This window comes from Bison bison, unplaced genomic scaffold (assembly GCF_000754665.1).
Source record: "Bison bison bison isolate TAMUID 2011002044 unplaced genomic scaffold, Bison_UMD1.0 scf7180017864373, whole genome shotgun sequence".
NCBI classification, from domain to species: Eukaryota; Metazoa; Chordata; class Mammalia; order Artiodactyla; family Bovidae; genus Bison; species Bison bison.
Genome location: NW_011494945.1, coordinates 553,088 through 566,284, shown reverse-complemented (window position 1 = coordinate 566,284; position 13,197 = coordinate 553,088). Strand labels below are relative to the sequence as shown.

The window sequence follows — 13,197 nt, the reverse complement described above, 5'->3', positions numbered from 1 at the left end:
CTGCAGTCACCATCTGCAGTGATTTTGGAGCCCCAAAATAAAGTCTGACACTGTTTTCACTGTTTCCCCATCTATTTCCCATGAAGTGATGGAACCAGATGCCATGATCTTAGTTTTCTGAACCAGATAGTCTCACCCAAATCTGAAGTAGAGACATTCTAGGCAAATCACAGATCTTTAGGGGCTTCCCAGGTGGCCTGAGTGGTAAAGAACCCCTGCCTGCCAATGCAAGAGACATAAGAGATGTGCGTTTGATCCCTGGGTTGGGAAGATCCCCTGGAGGAGGCCATGGCAACCCACTCCAGTATTCTTGCCTAGAGAATCCATGACAGAGGAGTCTGGAGGGCTACAGTACACGGGGTCGCAGTCGGACATGACTACAGCAACTCAGCATGCACATGTACAGATATATAACAAAGAAGTAAGTACTTGTTTTTGTGTGCCACAAAGATTGTATGGTCACTTGTTATGCAAAAAACAAACAAACAAACAAACTGGTCAAAACACAGTTGGTTCTAGAATCATGGTTCCGCAAAAATTAAAACCTAAACTATGTGGCGGTGATTTGGGGAACTGGCAGGCTGGTAAAGAAGTTGCTAAATGCAGTTGAGAAAAAAGACCTGCACCATGTGGTGGCAAAATATTTGGTCACTCTAGTGGTAATGAGGTAAAAAGAGAGTACACACTGAGCTGGCAGTGTTGAGCTTGGCAGTTTGGGGAAAATATTTTCAAAGTGTAAGCTAATTGTTAAGTATATTAGTGTGATGGTTAATGTTATGTGTCAGCTTGACTGGGCTAACGGATGCCCAGAGAGCTGGTAAAACATTACTTCTGGATGTGCCTGTGAGGGTTTCTGAAAGAGATTAGCATTTGATTCAGTTGACTGAGTAAGGATAGCCACTTTCATCAATGCGAGAAGTATCATCTAATCAGTTGGGAGCTTTGAAGAGTAAAAAAACGTGAAAAAAGGGAGAATTCTTTCTCTCTTCTTGGGAGGGTGCATCCATTTTTTCTTGCCTTTAGATATCAGAGCTCCAGGTTCTCAGACCTTCAGAATTGAGGATTTACACCATGTGCACTCCCGGTTCTCTGGTTTTTCAACACAGACTGAATTGTGCCACCAATTTTCCTCATTGTGCAGCTTGCAGATTGCAGGTAGTGGGACTTCTCAGCCTTTACAACTGTATGACTGAATTCCTATAAGAAATCTCCTTTTTTATATATGCATGTATCTTGCTATCCTAGTGGTTATGTTACTTGAGAGAGTCCCTATTAATACAATTAGTTATGATGTTAAAAGTAGAAGATAAGTTGAGAAAGGAGTTTGACCCATTAAGTTATGAGGAAAGAGAAACAGCCCTGAATCTACAGAATTAAACAATTAAATTGGTGTGAGGGAAATGGTGAAATCAAAAGTGTACTTGCAAAATTTTTTTAGACCTCTAAAAAAGTAAGGTGACTATAGCAGATTCTTTCAACTGGCTCAACAGGCACTTAGAAAGTTTGATGGCAGCAAAATCAAATATACCCAAATTACTGATAATTAAGTCAAAAAGAAAGACAGGTCTGAAAGTAAATTGTGGGTATAGCTTTGAGCAAATAAAACTAGCTAGAAACAAAGGCATAAAACACATACAACATTTTTGAAAGAGCTATATTGGCAAAAGTACAAGCAGCCCAGATTAAATGAAACTGAGATTAAATCAAGTATAAGAAGAAGACTGGCTTTCAAATTTCTAGATGCAGAAAAAGGCTGAAAAGCTACACCTTCACCAATGAATGACATGTTTCCCAATACTTTCTTTAGAAAGGGAAATGAAAAAACTGAAGCACTCTCCCAAGGTGAATCTAAGAACTGCGGAAAACTACGGACTGGAAAGCCACTTTGAGGAAGTTAATTGGGAACTGGTGAAGTAAACTTCCCTAACAGGAAAAAGCCCTGGTAGCATTTGCTTGGCCAAACTTGAGAATTTTTATGTATCAGTGAATGCTATATTCTTGTCTTTTTGGATGGGGTTGTTAATGTAATTATACTGCCCCCGTTCCATTTTATTATGTTGGGTATATAGCGAGTAAATAAGTCTTCCTTTTAGTTCCTTGGTTTCTGGTTTTCAGAGGGGCAAATTCTTGGCATAATGGAAACCACCAGATCCTAGGCAATGAACTTGATGCCATGAATGAATGAAACTTTTCAGTAAGATTTCTGTCATATTCTATTTAAGGAGACATTAACTTCATGAAGAAAAGAAGTGAATATCTGTGAACAAGAGGGCACATTGTGAAAATTAAGATTACTTTTCAGCATTTATTCATTCCTGCCCTTGCCTCACCAGGAATGCCGTGTGGTACTTATTTACCTAACTGAACTTGGCTTAGATATACACCATTGCTTTGGTCAGTGGGATACTAATGGATGTGATGCCAGCGAGGCTTATCATGTGCATCAATTAATGCACTCTAGAGATCACTACAAGATGAGATTCCCCTGGACATCTGTTGTTCCTTTATCTTGGTCCCTGAATGAGACACCCGGAGGTAACTGAACCCCATTTGTAACCAAGCTAAGTTGGATCCACAGTCTGAAACAGCTGCTCTGGCTGAAACTTATATTCACAGCTGAAGCAAATCTACTGAAAGGAGTAACTGATACATGAAGAAGAAATAAACACTTACTTGGGTATGTCGCTGCAATTTTGTGATTATTTCTTACACGGAGAAACTTGGCTGATATGCCTTGCCTATGCCGAGTCTAGACTTGTCTAGGTTTCCTCATGTATTTATTTGATGATTCCTGTGCTAATAACACAGAGTATTCATTTGGCAATGAAAATATATAGTCTCTGTCAGTTTTTTATTTCCTGTCTACTCAGATATTGTTACTTTCCCTGTACAAGAGAACTTAAAATTATTCTTTTACTTATGGAGTCCTTTATATACACATTGGCTTATTAACACAATTATCCTTCAATTCTCTAAACTTCTCTGTCTCAAAAAAAAAGTCCCCAGAATAATCATTCATTTCCATACAAAATATATTTAGATCAAACAGTATGTACAATATACATGAAGAAATACTTTATTGAAGGCTTACTATGTACAAAATATTAAAAAATAGCTTTTTAAATAAATTACAAGTGACATATGAATTAATATGCTTATGTTACATAACTGTAAACAAATTTAGAAGGATATGGCTTATTTTTTAGTGAATGTGCACTTCAGATATTCACAATATATTTTCTCTATTTTTATTGAAAATTTATCAGTGTCATAAGTCTCTAACACACACATATATAAAACTCTGAGTCAGTGATCTAGAAAATGCCTTTTATAAAAAAAGAATCATAATTTTGAAAATTGTGAGTATATTATCTGCATGAATAAAAGCTCTTAGCTCTCAATAAGGAATATGACCCTTTCCTGCAAATGTATTCTGTCTCTGTGGACACCACTAAACAATAAAGAGTAGAGTTAACCATCTATACATTCTCAAATCCCTGAATGCCTGACTAAATTTTTTACTTTGTCAGTTGCATGGATTAGATTCACATACAGACTTCATTGGTGGTTCAGATGGTAAAGGATCTGCTTGCAATGCAGGAGACCTGGGTTCAATCCCTGGGTCAGGAAGATCCCCTGGAGAAGGGAATGACTACCCACCCCAGTATTCTTGCCTGAAAAATTCCATGGACAGAGGAGCCTGGTGGGCAACAGTCCCTGGGGTCGCTGAGTCAAACATGACTGAGTGACTAACACACACATGTATAGCCACAGATAATTCATCAGGTACAGACCTTTCCTCTTGACGGTATGATTAATAAATGGTAAATTTGTGTCAGTTTGTGCTTTCACACACACACACACACACACAGCAAAACCCGGAACTCTAGGGCGACTTCCTTTTAGACATCAATATCTATTTTATTCAATTATCTATATGTTTTGAACTGAATTGTATCCTCTCCTCAGATGCGTAAGTCAAAGTCCTAATCCTCAATGAGACTATACTTGGACATAGGGCTTTTAGGAGGTATTTAAGGTTAAATGAAGTCATGAGAGTAGAATCCTAATCTGATAGAATGAATGACCTTTTAAAGAGAAAGAGAGAGGCGCCAGGGGGTTTGTCCATGTATACACACCAAGGAAAGACCATAGGAATATACAGTGAGAAAGAGGCTGACTACAACCTATGGCGAGAGCCCTTACCAGACGCCAAATCTGCTGGTACCTTGATCGTGGATTTTCCGGGCTTCAAAAGTGTGAGAAACCAAGTTTTGTCCTATAGCCACCCAGTCTGTGTTCATTGTTGTTGTTATTGTTGTTGTTATGGGAGTGCAAACAAAAAAATGTTGCCTGCCACTCCAGTAGGCTATGAATGTTGCCCATCATCACCATCAAGGCATCACCTCCCCGCCGCCACACCCCCACACGGTGCACCCAGAGGAGGATTCAGGATGGGAATAAACAAACAGGATACTAGCCCTAGATAGTTAAGATGCATATCTAAGGAGTAATCTCAATGAGCCCAGACTTTTGCATCTTCCCAAACACAGAAAAGCACTAAAATCATTAACTGGAGATGTCTGTGTTGTGTGATGTGCAGGAATCTCTTGATGTTTGACTACAGGTTTTGTTGTTTTCCCTGCAAACATTCCTATACATCCTGGCTCCTCCCTAACCTTTCTGGAGCAGTTCCTCTGAGTTGAAAGCCTATCTCCCAGGCTCTCCTCCTCAGTAAGGTCCCTGACTAAAACTTAACTCACAATTTTTAAGTTGTCTTTTCTCTTCAGTAAACAGCAGCCTGAGATGACTAAAACATGATACAAGTAAAATGCCCCATGAAAAGTTGTTTAAAGTTTAAAATAGATTTATTTAATACTAATAGTTGAGGAAAATGTAAAAGGAATCCCCTGTAAAAGATATCACTTAAAATAAGTTAAAAACGTAAGCTTCTAAGAGATGACAGTTGTAATGGAATATTATATAGAATTATTTTTAAACATTTGGGAAAGTAAAAAAAAATCTAAGAAAACAAGGTGGATAATGTTTGCCTTATAGAAAAGCACCATATCTAAAGATTAAAAGTTTTGTAACCCAGTACTTTGCATTCATATTAGAGGAAGGCAGAAACACATTTCCCTAAAATTTCAAGTTTTTTGATATATGACAAAATATATATTTGAATTAGGAAATTGGATGACTAACATTTTCTTGCCTTTGAATATAGTTAACATAATCAGTGAAGAAGTACTTATTAAGTGTTTACTATATTACTCCAAGCACTAAAATTCAGCAGTGGATAATATAGACAAGGTCTCCATCTCATGATATTTATTCCTAGTGTGTTAGAGATAAAAATAATTACTGAGAGTCAGAGTAGACCAAGTTGGCAACACAGGAGTCTTCCTTCTTCTCAGAAACACACCAAATGTATAGCTACGCATGCAGCAAGCCTCTCAGAAAGAGATCCAGAAGCTAGCTGACTGATGCCTACACATCAAATAAATGAGAAAATACCCACATCAAAACACATAGGACAGGCTGAGATACACTTTTCTTCAAGAAGAGATTATTGACATTAAGTATGTTCTTATAAATCAAAAAATAATAAAAGATCTATACAAATCTCTGACTCCAACATACATTAGCTCTGCTTTTTTCCCAGGTGGTTGAATTGAGTATTTCAATTTATATAGGGAAAAATATGCCAATCAGATGGAATTGCTTGGATACATTGCTTCAGTGAGTTAACTGAATTTTTTTGCTGTTTTACAGTAAGTCTGATAGATGACATTTCATAAGAAAACACTTCAATAACTTTATTTCCCCTAGATTTTTGGGTGAAAGGAAGAGAAAACTTGTGTATATATATGTGTGTTTCTTTTCAAATGCTAAATGATTGTTGTTAACTATGCTGGAAACTATGTTAACTATGTGTTAACATATGTTAACTATCATATGTTAACTATGATAGAATAAATTCCACAACACAAATTTTTAATTTGGTGATTTCAATTTATCTTTTCTGCATCTTTACACATTTCCAATTGGAATATGTTTACTTTGACTCAGCATATTTTACCTTAAACTAAAGTTTTTCTGACTTAAATGTTAGCTGATGATACTAGAGGTATGTCATTAAATTCTTCAAAGATCAAAATAAAATGGTACATTTAGTGTTCAATATGATTATGATTGAAGAAGACATATTTAAAGATATTGGAATTATCCATGTGGCCTAATAAGCTTTTATATTAGAGACTATAGCTTACATTTTTAAAAATTATAATTGGTTATTATCCCCCAAATATAATAATTGTTGAGAAACTCCACTATCTAAATGATTTACTGATTATTTTATTTCTGTCCTGTTCTTAAATATTCTTTCAATTACTAATTGCTTTGTTATTAGTATTTTTTTAATTTTATTTTATTTTTAAACTTTACATAATTGTATTAGTTTTGCCAAATATCAAAATGAATCCATCACAGGTATACAGTTATTAGTATTTTTAAAGGTTTCTTGAGTTACGGTTTCATACACAATTGTTAAAATGATTATAAACTCCAAAAAGGATTTAAAAACATGAAATTATACTTGATATACAAAATATTACCATGTAAACAATGTATTTTGTTAAATTATGAGTCAATATTGATTTTTCAGCCAGTAAATTAAGTATGTTACTCTTTTAAGTCCTATCATTTTAGATACATTAAGTAGATGAAGTCTATAAAAAATAGCAATTGATTATAACTTCTCTTGTATATCCTCAAATTTTTAATGATGTTAAACAAAAACTAAGGATACTATGCTTACGGAAGTAAAAGGGTTCATGGTACTCTAGAGAAAAAATTTCAATGAAATTTTGGGATTACAGTGGAATAAGGAAATTTCTCTCTTCCTTAGATCTTTAAAAAAATAAATTCCACAACACAAATTTTTAGTGAAATGTAAGCAGAGGAAAAACTAGATATCAGGAATCAAAAACTATATAAGGAAAGATATGTTATCTTTAAATATGAAAATGTCATCATAAAACACAAGAATAGATATATTACTTCAATGGATAAAAGTTTCCAAGAATAAAGGTCTCTAAACACTCTAACAAAGAACATTCTCATAAGACAACAATGTAATTTCACTGCCTCTAGAGGATATATTTGCTGAATTAAAGCCTTATTAAGCTTAAACCCAAAGCAGATTTGTGCTGCATGTTTCCAATAAAGGTTCTATGGTTCTCGACATCCTTGAACCATTGTTTTGTTTTGTTTTTAAATTTTATTTTATTTTTAAACTTTACAATGTTGTATTAGTTTTGCCCAATTTGCCATGATTTCACACATGATTATAAAATTTACAGGTAATATTTACATAATATATATGCTCAATATTTACAAAAACACCCAATTTTTGCTAACAAGTCTAAATAGAGATCCAGAAGGGAAGTATTCTAGACTGAGGGTTGGCAAATTAGGGTCTGAATGCCAAATCCAGATAATTGCCTGTTTTTAAAATACTCCAGTGACTAATAATGGCTTATATGTTTTAATTGGTGGACAAAATCAAAATAAGAATAATATTTCATGATGTAAAAGTTATACAAAATTCAAGGTCCAGTATTCAAAAATAAAATTGTATTGTAAACATCATCAGATTCAGGCATTTCTATATTGTCTACAGATGCTTTTTTGCTACAATGACAGAGCTGAGTAATTGGAACAGAGACTTTGTGGCCCATAAGGCCTAAAATATTTACCATTTGGACTTGTACAAAAAGATCACTCACTTCTGTTCTAAACTACTAGAGGACACGAGTCTGTACACTCTGGAGAAGTAATTACCAGTGTAAATAATGATAATAATAATACATATACTGTTATGTGGATTCAAGGAAGGAGAAAGAATTCTCAAATATTTTGCCAATCAAAAGAAGTCATCACACTCTGAAAATTTATAATCACTATTGTAGATTCAAATGATATCTGAAATAGTAATATCCAACCCAGTCCTCCACATTGAGGTCTTTTCTGATATTTCCTGTTTCAGAGAACCACCCAACAAGTGGTACAGGCCAAGGAGGTAAAAATTTTGCTTGTCATCTCCCTCTCCCTCACATACTATATCCATTTCATTAACAGAGCCTGTTGATTTTTACCTCCTTCTTTTCATATCTCTCCATCCCCATTATTATGTTCCTAGCCTGAGCACTCATCTAGCTGAACTATGACAACTAATTACCTTTTAACTAATTTCCCAATATTAATATTTTAAAATACATGCTTTAGAGAAAAAATGGTATAACTCACTATAAAACACAGAAAAGTACAAAGAAATTAAAACAAAGACCAAGGATGGGGAACACGTGTACACCCGTGGCAGATTCATGTTGATGTATGGCAAAACCAATACAATATTGTAAAGTAATTAACCTCCAATTAAAATAAATAAATTTATATTAAAAAAAAACAAAGGTCAGTGAGTCAAATATTTATTTAAACCTATTATTTCAACCAAATTTCAACCTATTTTTCTGTCATGCCATAATCCTTCCTGATCTCTTTAATTTCATCGCACTCATCCATTGGTTGGCTTTATTTTGTTATCAAGTAATGTATCTTTCAATAATAACTCAAGGGAAGACATCTTTTTTGAGTTTTATGAATTTCAGTATCATGCCTTGAGAGAAAACTAAACTGAGCATGATCATCTTAAACTGTCCAATGTTGTCTCTTGGCATCCTACAAAGTATGAAAAAAAAAATCTTTGGCTTTCTGTACATGTGTTTTATTATTATTATTATTATCATCATCATTAACCTTTAAGTTCTAAACCTCACAATGTATGTTTCAGTATTGCCTTTTTTTTAAAATCAGATTTTGTGGGATATGTAACACCTTTATGATAAGAAAGGCAATTTTATCATCCACTTATTTTTTTCCACATGCCATATTTTCTTCCTGATAACACAAATTAAACATCTGCTGATTTCCTTTGTATGTCTTCCAGAAATACTATTCCTGCTAATATTATTTGTGCCATTTACATTTTTTATAATTTTCTCAGTTTTCTAATTTATGTTTATTGAGATGCTTTAAGATAAATTCATTCTACTTGTATCTCTAAACTTTTCTTTAAATCAACAATGCTTTTGTTTTTCTCTTTCATTTCTTCCTCAGGTATGTCAGTTCCCTTTGATTCTTTTTTGCTGACCCAGAATTGCTTCTTTAAGCTCTTCTTTGAATCCCCACAAAACAGGTATAAACATACACATTTTCACAATTGCCACATTCCAGACCTCTTCTGATTATAAAGATAATACTTGCTAGATGTTACTTTCATCTTCCTTTCTTTTCAATTTTTTGTTGTTGTTGTAACTGTCATGTGTTTAGAAGTTTCTGCGATTGTTTGCTTATTGTGTTTGTTTTAGTTTTATTTACAGCACTCTGCACAAGTCGGGCATCTGTTCCCCTCTGAAGTGTGACTGGTGGCATTCAGCACAGTCTGAAATACAGTGATAGTCAGGAGACTCTCCTGGGGCTATCCATTAATATAATTTCAAGTCCTGAGTGAACCACTCACCCAAAATCCACTGTATTAATTTGGTGGTGGTTGTTGTTCAGTTGCTCAGTCATGTCCCCCTCTTTGTAACCCCATAAACTGTAATCCACCAGGCTCTTCTGTCCATAGGATTTCCCAGGCAAGAACACTGGAATGGGCTGCCACTTCCTTCTCCAGGGGACCTTTCCAACCCAGGGACTGAACCCACATCTCCTTCCTGTATTACAGGCGGGTTCTTTACTGCTGAGCCATCAGGGAAGCCTGCTCTTTTGGTTAGGTGCAATTTTATGCTCTGATTTTGGAAGTAGCAATTTGAAGTTATTCATACTCTCTGGATTTTCATTTCCTAATCCCATGTCCCTTCCCCTCTCATCTTTCAAACACTTTGCCTCCAACAGGCTCTCTCACCAGGAGGAGGAGGTTACTGTTGCTGCTCAGTCACCCAGTTGTGTCTGACTCCTTGCGACCTCATGGACTGCAGTGTGCCAGGTCTCCCTGTCCCTCACCATCTCCTGGAGTTTGCCCAAATTCACATCCATTGCATCTGTGATGCCATCCAACCATCTCATCCTCTGACATCTTCTTCTCCTTCTGCCCTTAATCTTTCCCAGCCTCAGAGGCTTTTCAATGAGTCAACTCTTCACATCAGATGACCAGTATACTAGAGTTTCAGCTTCACCATCAGTCCTTCCAATGAGTATTTCAGGGTTGATCTCCCTTAATATTGACTGGTTTGACCTCCTTGTTGTCCAAGGGACTTTCAGGAGTCTTCTCCAGCACCACAGTTCAAAAGCATCAATTGGTTGGTACTCTGCCTTCTTTATGGTCCAGCTCTCACAACCATGTATGATCACTGGGAAGACCATAGCCTTGACTATATGGACCTTGGTCGGCAGAGTAATGGTTCTGCTTTTCAACACACTGTCTAGGTTTGTCATAGTTGTCCCGCCAAAAAGCAAACATCTGATTTCATGGCTGCAGTCACCATCCGCAGTGATTTTAGAGCCCAAGAAGAGGAAATCTGTCACTGCTTCCAACTTTTCCCCTTCTATTTGCCATGCAGTTATGGGGCTGGATGCCATCATCTTAGTGTTTTTAATATTTAGTTTTAAGCCAGCTCTTTCACTCACCTCCTTTACCCTTATCAAGAGGCTGTTTAATTCCTCTTCGCTTTCTGCCATTAGATTGGTATCATCCGCATATTTGAGGTTGTTGATGTTTTTTTCACCTATCTTGATTCCAGTTCCTAATTCATCCAGCCTGGAATTTCTCATGATGTGCTCAGCTTATAGATTAAACAAACAGCATGACAGCAGACAGCCCTGTCGTACTCCTTTCTCAATCTTGAGCCAAAAATTTGTTCTATACAGGGTTCTAACTGTTGCTTCTTGACCTGCACACAGATTTCTCAGAAGACAGGTAAGATGGTCTGCATTCTCATCTCTTTAAGAGCTTTCCACAGTTTATTATGAGCCACATAGTGAAAGGCTTTGGCATAGTCAATGAAACAGAGGTAGCTGTTTTTCTGGAATTTCCTGGCTTTCTCTGTGATCTAGAGAGGAGGAGGTTAATAGATGATAAAGTTGTCCTCCCACTTTCCCATCTCATGAAACACTCTACTCTGAGGCCTGTGACTAGCAGTGTCTGGGACTCTCCTTACTTTGCCTTTGATCCATCCAAATTCTTTGATCTTTTTCTATTAATCAAGGGAAAATAGAGTTTTTTATACTTTCAGAGATATGGCACTTTCTATACAAGCTATCTCTGAAAGTCCCATACCTCTGAAAGTAGGGGAAAAAACTCAATTTTTCCTTGATTAATAGAAAAAGATCAAAGCATTTAGATGGATATGGGACTTTCTATACAAGATATTGGAGAAGGCAATGGCAACCCACTCCAGTACTCTTGCCTGGAAAATCCCATGGATGGAGGAGCCTGGTAGGCTGCAGTCCATGGGGTCGCTAAGAGTCGGACAGGACTGAGTGACTTCACTTTCACTTTTCACTTTCCTGCATTGGAGAAAGAAATGGCAACCCACTCCAGTGTTCTTGCCTGGAGAATCCCAGGGACGGGGGAGCCTGGTGGGTTGCCGTCTATGGGGTCGCACAGAGTCGGACACGACTGAAGTGACTTAGCCGTAGCAGTAGTATACAAGATATAGTCAACCTGAGGTTTTTATTTGTGTTAGCTTTTATTTTTTTTTTTAATTTTATTTTTAAACTTTACATAATTGTATTAGTTTTGCCAAATATCAAAATGAATCCGCCACAGGTATACATGTGTTCCCCATCTAACATGCTGTCCTAATTTGGACCATTTTTAAAGTATTATTTGGCAAATATTATTTAAAATGTGTTGGCACCATAAGTATTTGATATTTGAAAGTGAAAGTGTTAGTCGCTCAGTCATGTCCAACTCTTTGTGACCCCATAGACTGTAGCCTGCCAGGCTCCTCTGCCCATGGAATTCTCCAAGCAAGAATATTGTGCGGGCAGCTCTTCCCTTCTCCAGGGCATCTTCCTGACCCTGGGGTTGAACCCAAGTTTCCTGTATTACATGCAAATTCTCTCCCATTTGAGACACCAGGGAAGCCATTTGACACTTTATGCACACACACACACAATTTTTCTTTCTATATGTTTCAATAAATAAAAGTACTTTATTTCACCAACTTTAATCCTATGTCTACATATTTTAACTTTCTTCTCTAGTCAATTATCTCTATGGGCAAAATCATTCTTTGAAAAATACAAATGCTACTACTCATCCCTCTTTGTGAAACCCTTCAAAGTATTACATTTCTCTTAAACAAACACTAACACTGGTTGTAAAGTCTAGATGTCCCTGCATGATTATGTCCTCACTCCGCATCCTCACCTTGCAGGTTAGCATCTTTCTATAGTTCAAATGTATTGACTTTCTCTGCTGTTCTCATTTGCCTCAAAGCCTTGTGCATATGGATGGTGAACACAATGTTCTTTTCATTACCAACCCATAACTTTGCCAAATTAATAGGTCTTATGACTCAGAAGTCAGAGTTTCTTTCTTAATAAAATGTCTGACCTCCCTACACTATCCTTTTTGGCTTTCCTTATAGCTCAGTTGGTAAAGAATCTGCCTGCAATTCAGAAGACCCCAGTTGGATTGGTCTACTCAAAATCTGCAGCACTTTTTCAAAACAATCAGAGTTAGGACATTACACACTTACTAAATGAATCATTGAATGAGAAAAATGAATGACAGAAATACCTTGAAAATCATATTTAACCATTTTAAATGGTTGACAGAAGAATTTTAAATAAATAATATAAAACAATATTCATTTAATAATTATCAATTATTACATTTTGATGTGATTCTTCATTCACTAAGACCTATATTATGTGATATTTTAGCAGTTTTGCTTGATTTCTTCTGAAAATGATTCTCATAAGCTTTTTGCTCCTGTGCTCACATACTTTCTGTCACCTCCTCACTGTCCCTCTCTATGTATATTACATACATATATACACACACAATTACATGTGTATATGTGTATGCATATGTATGTATAAATTAACTTACAATGAATTATATAAAACCTTATCATACAAACACTTATAAGGGCATTAAGAGCACAGGAAACTTACAATAAG

The 13,197-nt window shown here is 36.0% G+C and overlaps 1 pseudogene; it reads right to left on the bottom strand.

Annotated features, from left to right (window-relative positions):
• Nucleotides 1-4,304, bottom strand: part of LOC105000698 — a 27,763-nt pseudogene extending 23,459 nt beyond the window's left edge.
• Nucleotides 4,305-13,197: the final 8,893 nt, after the last annotated feature.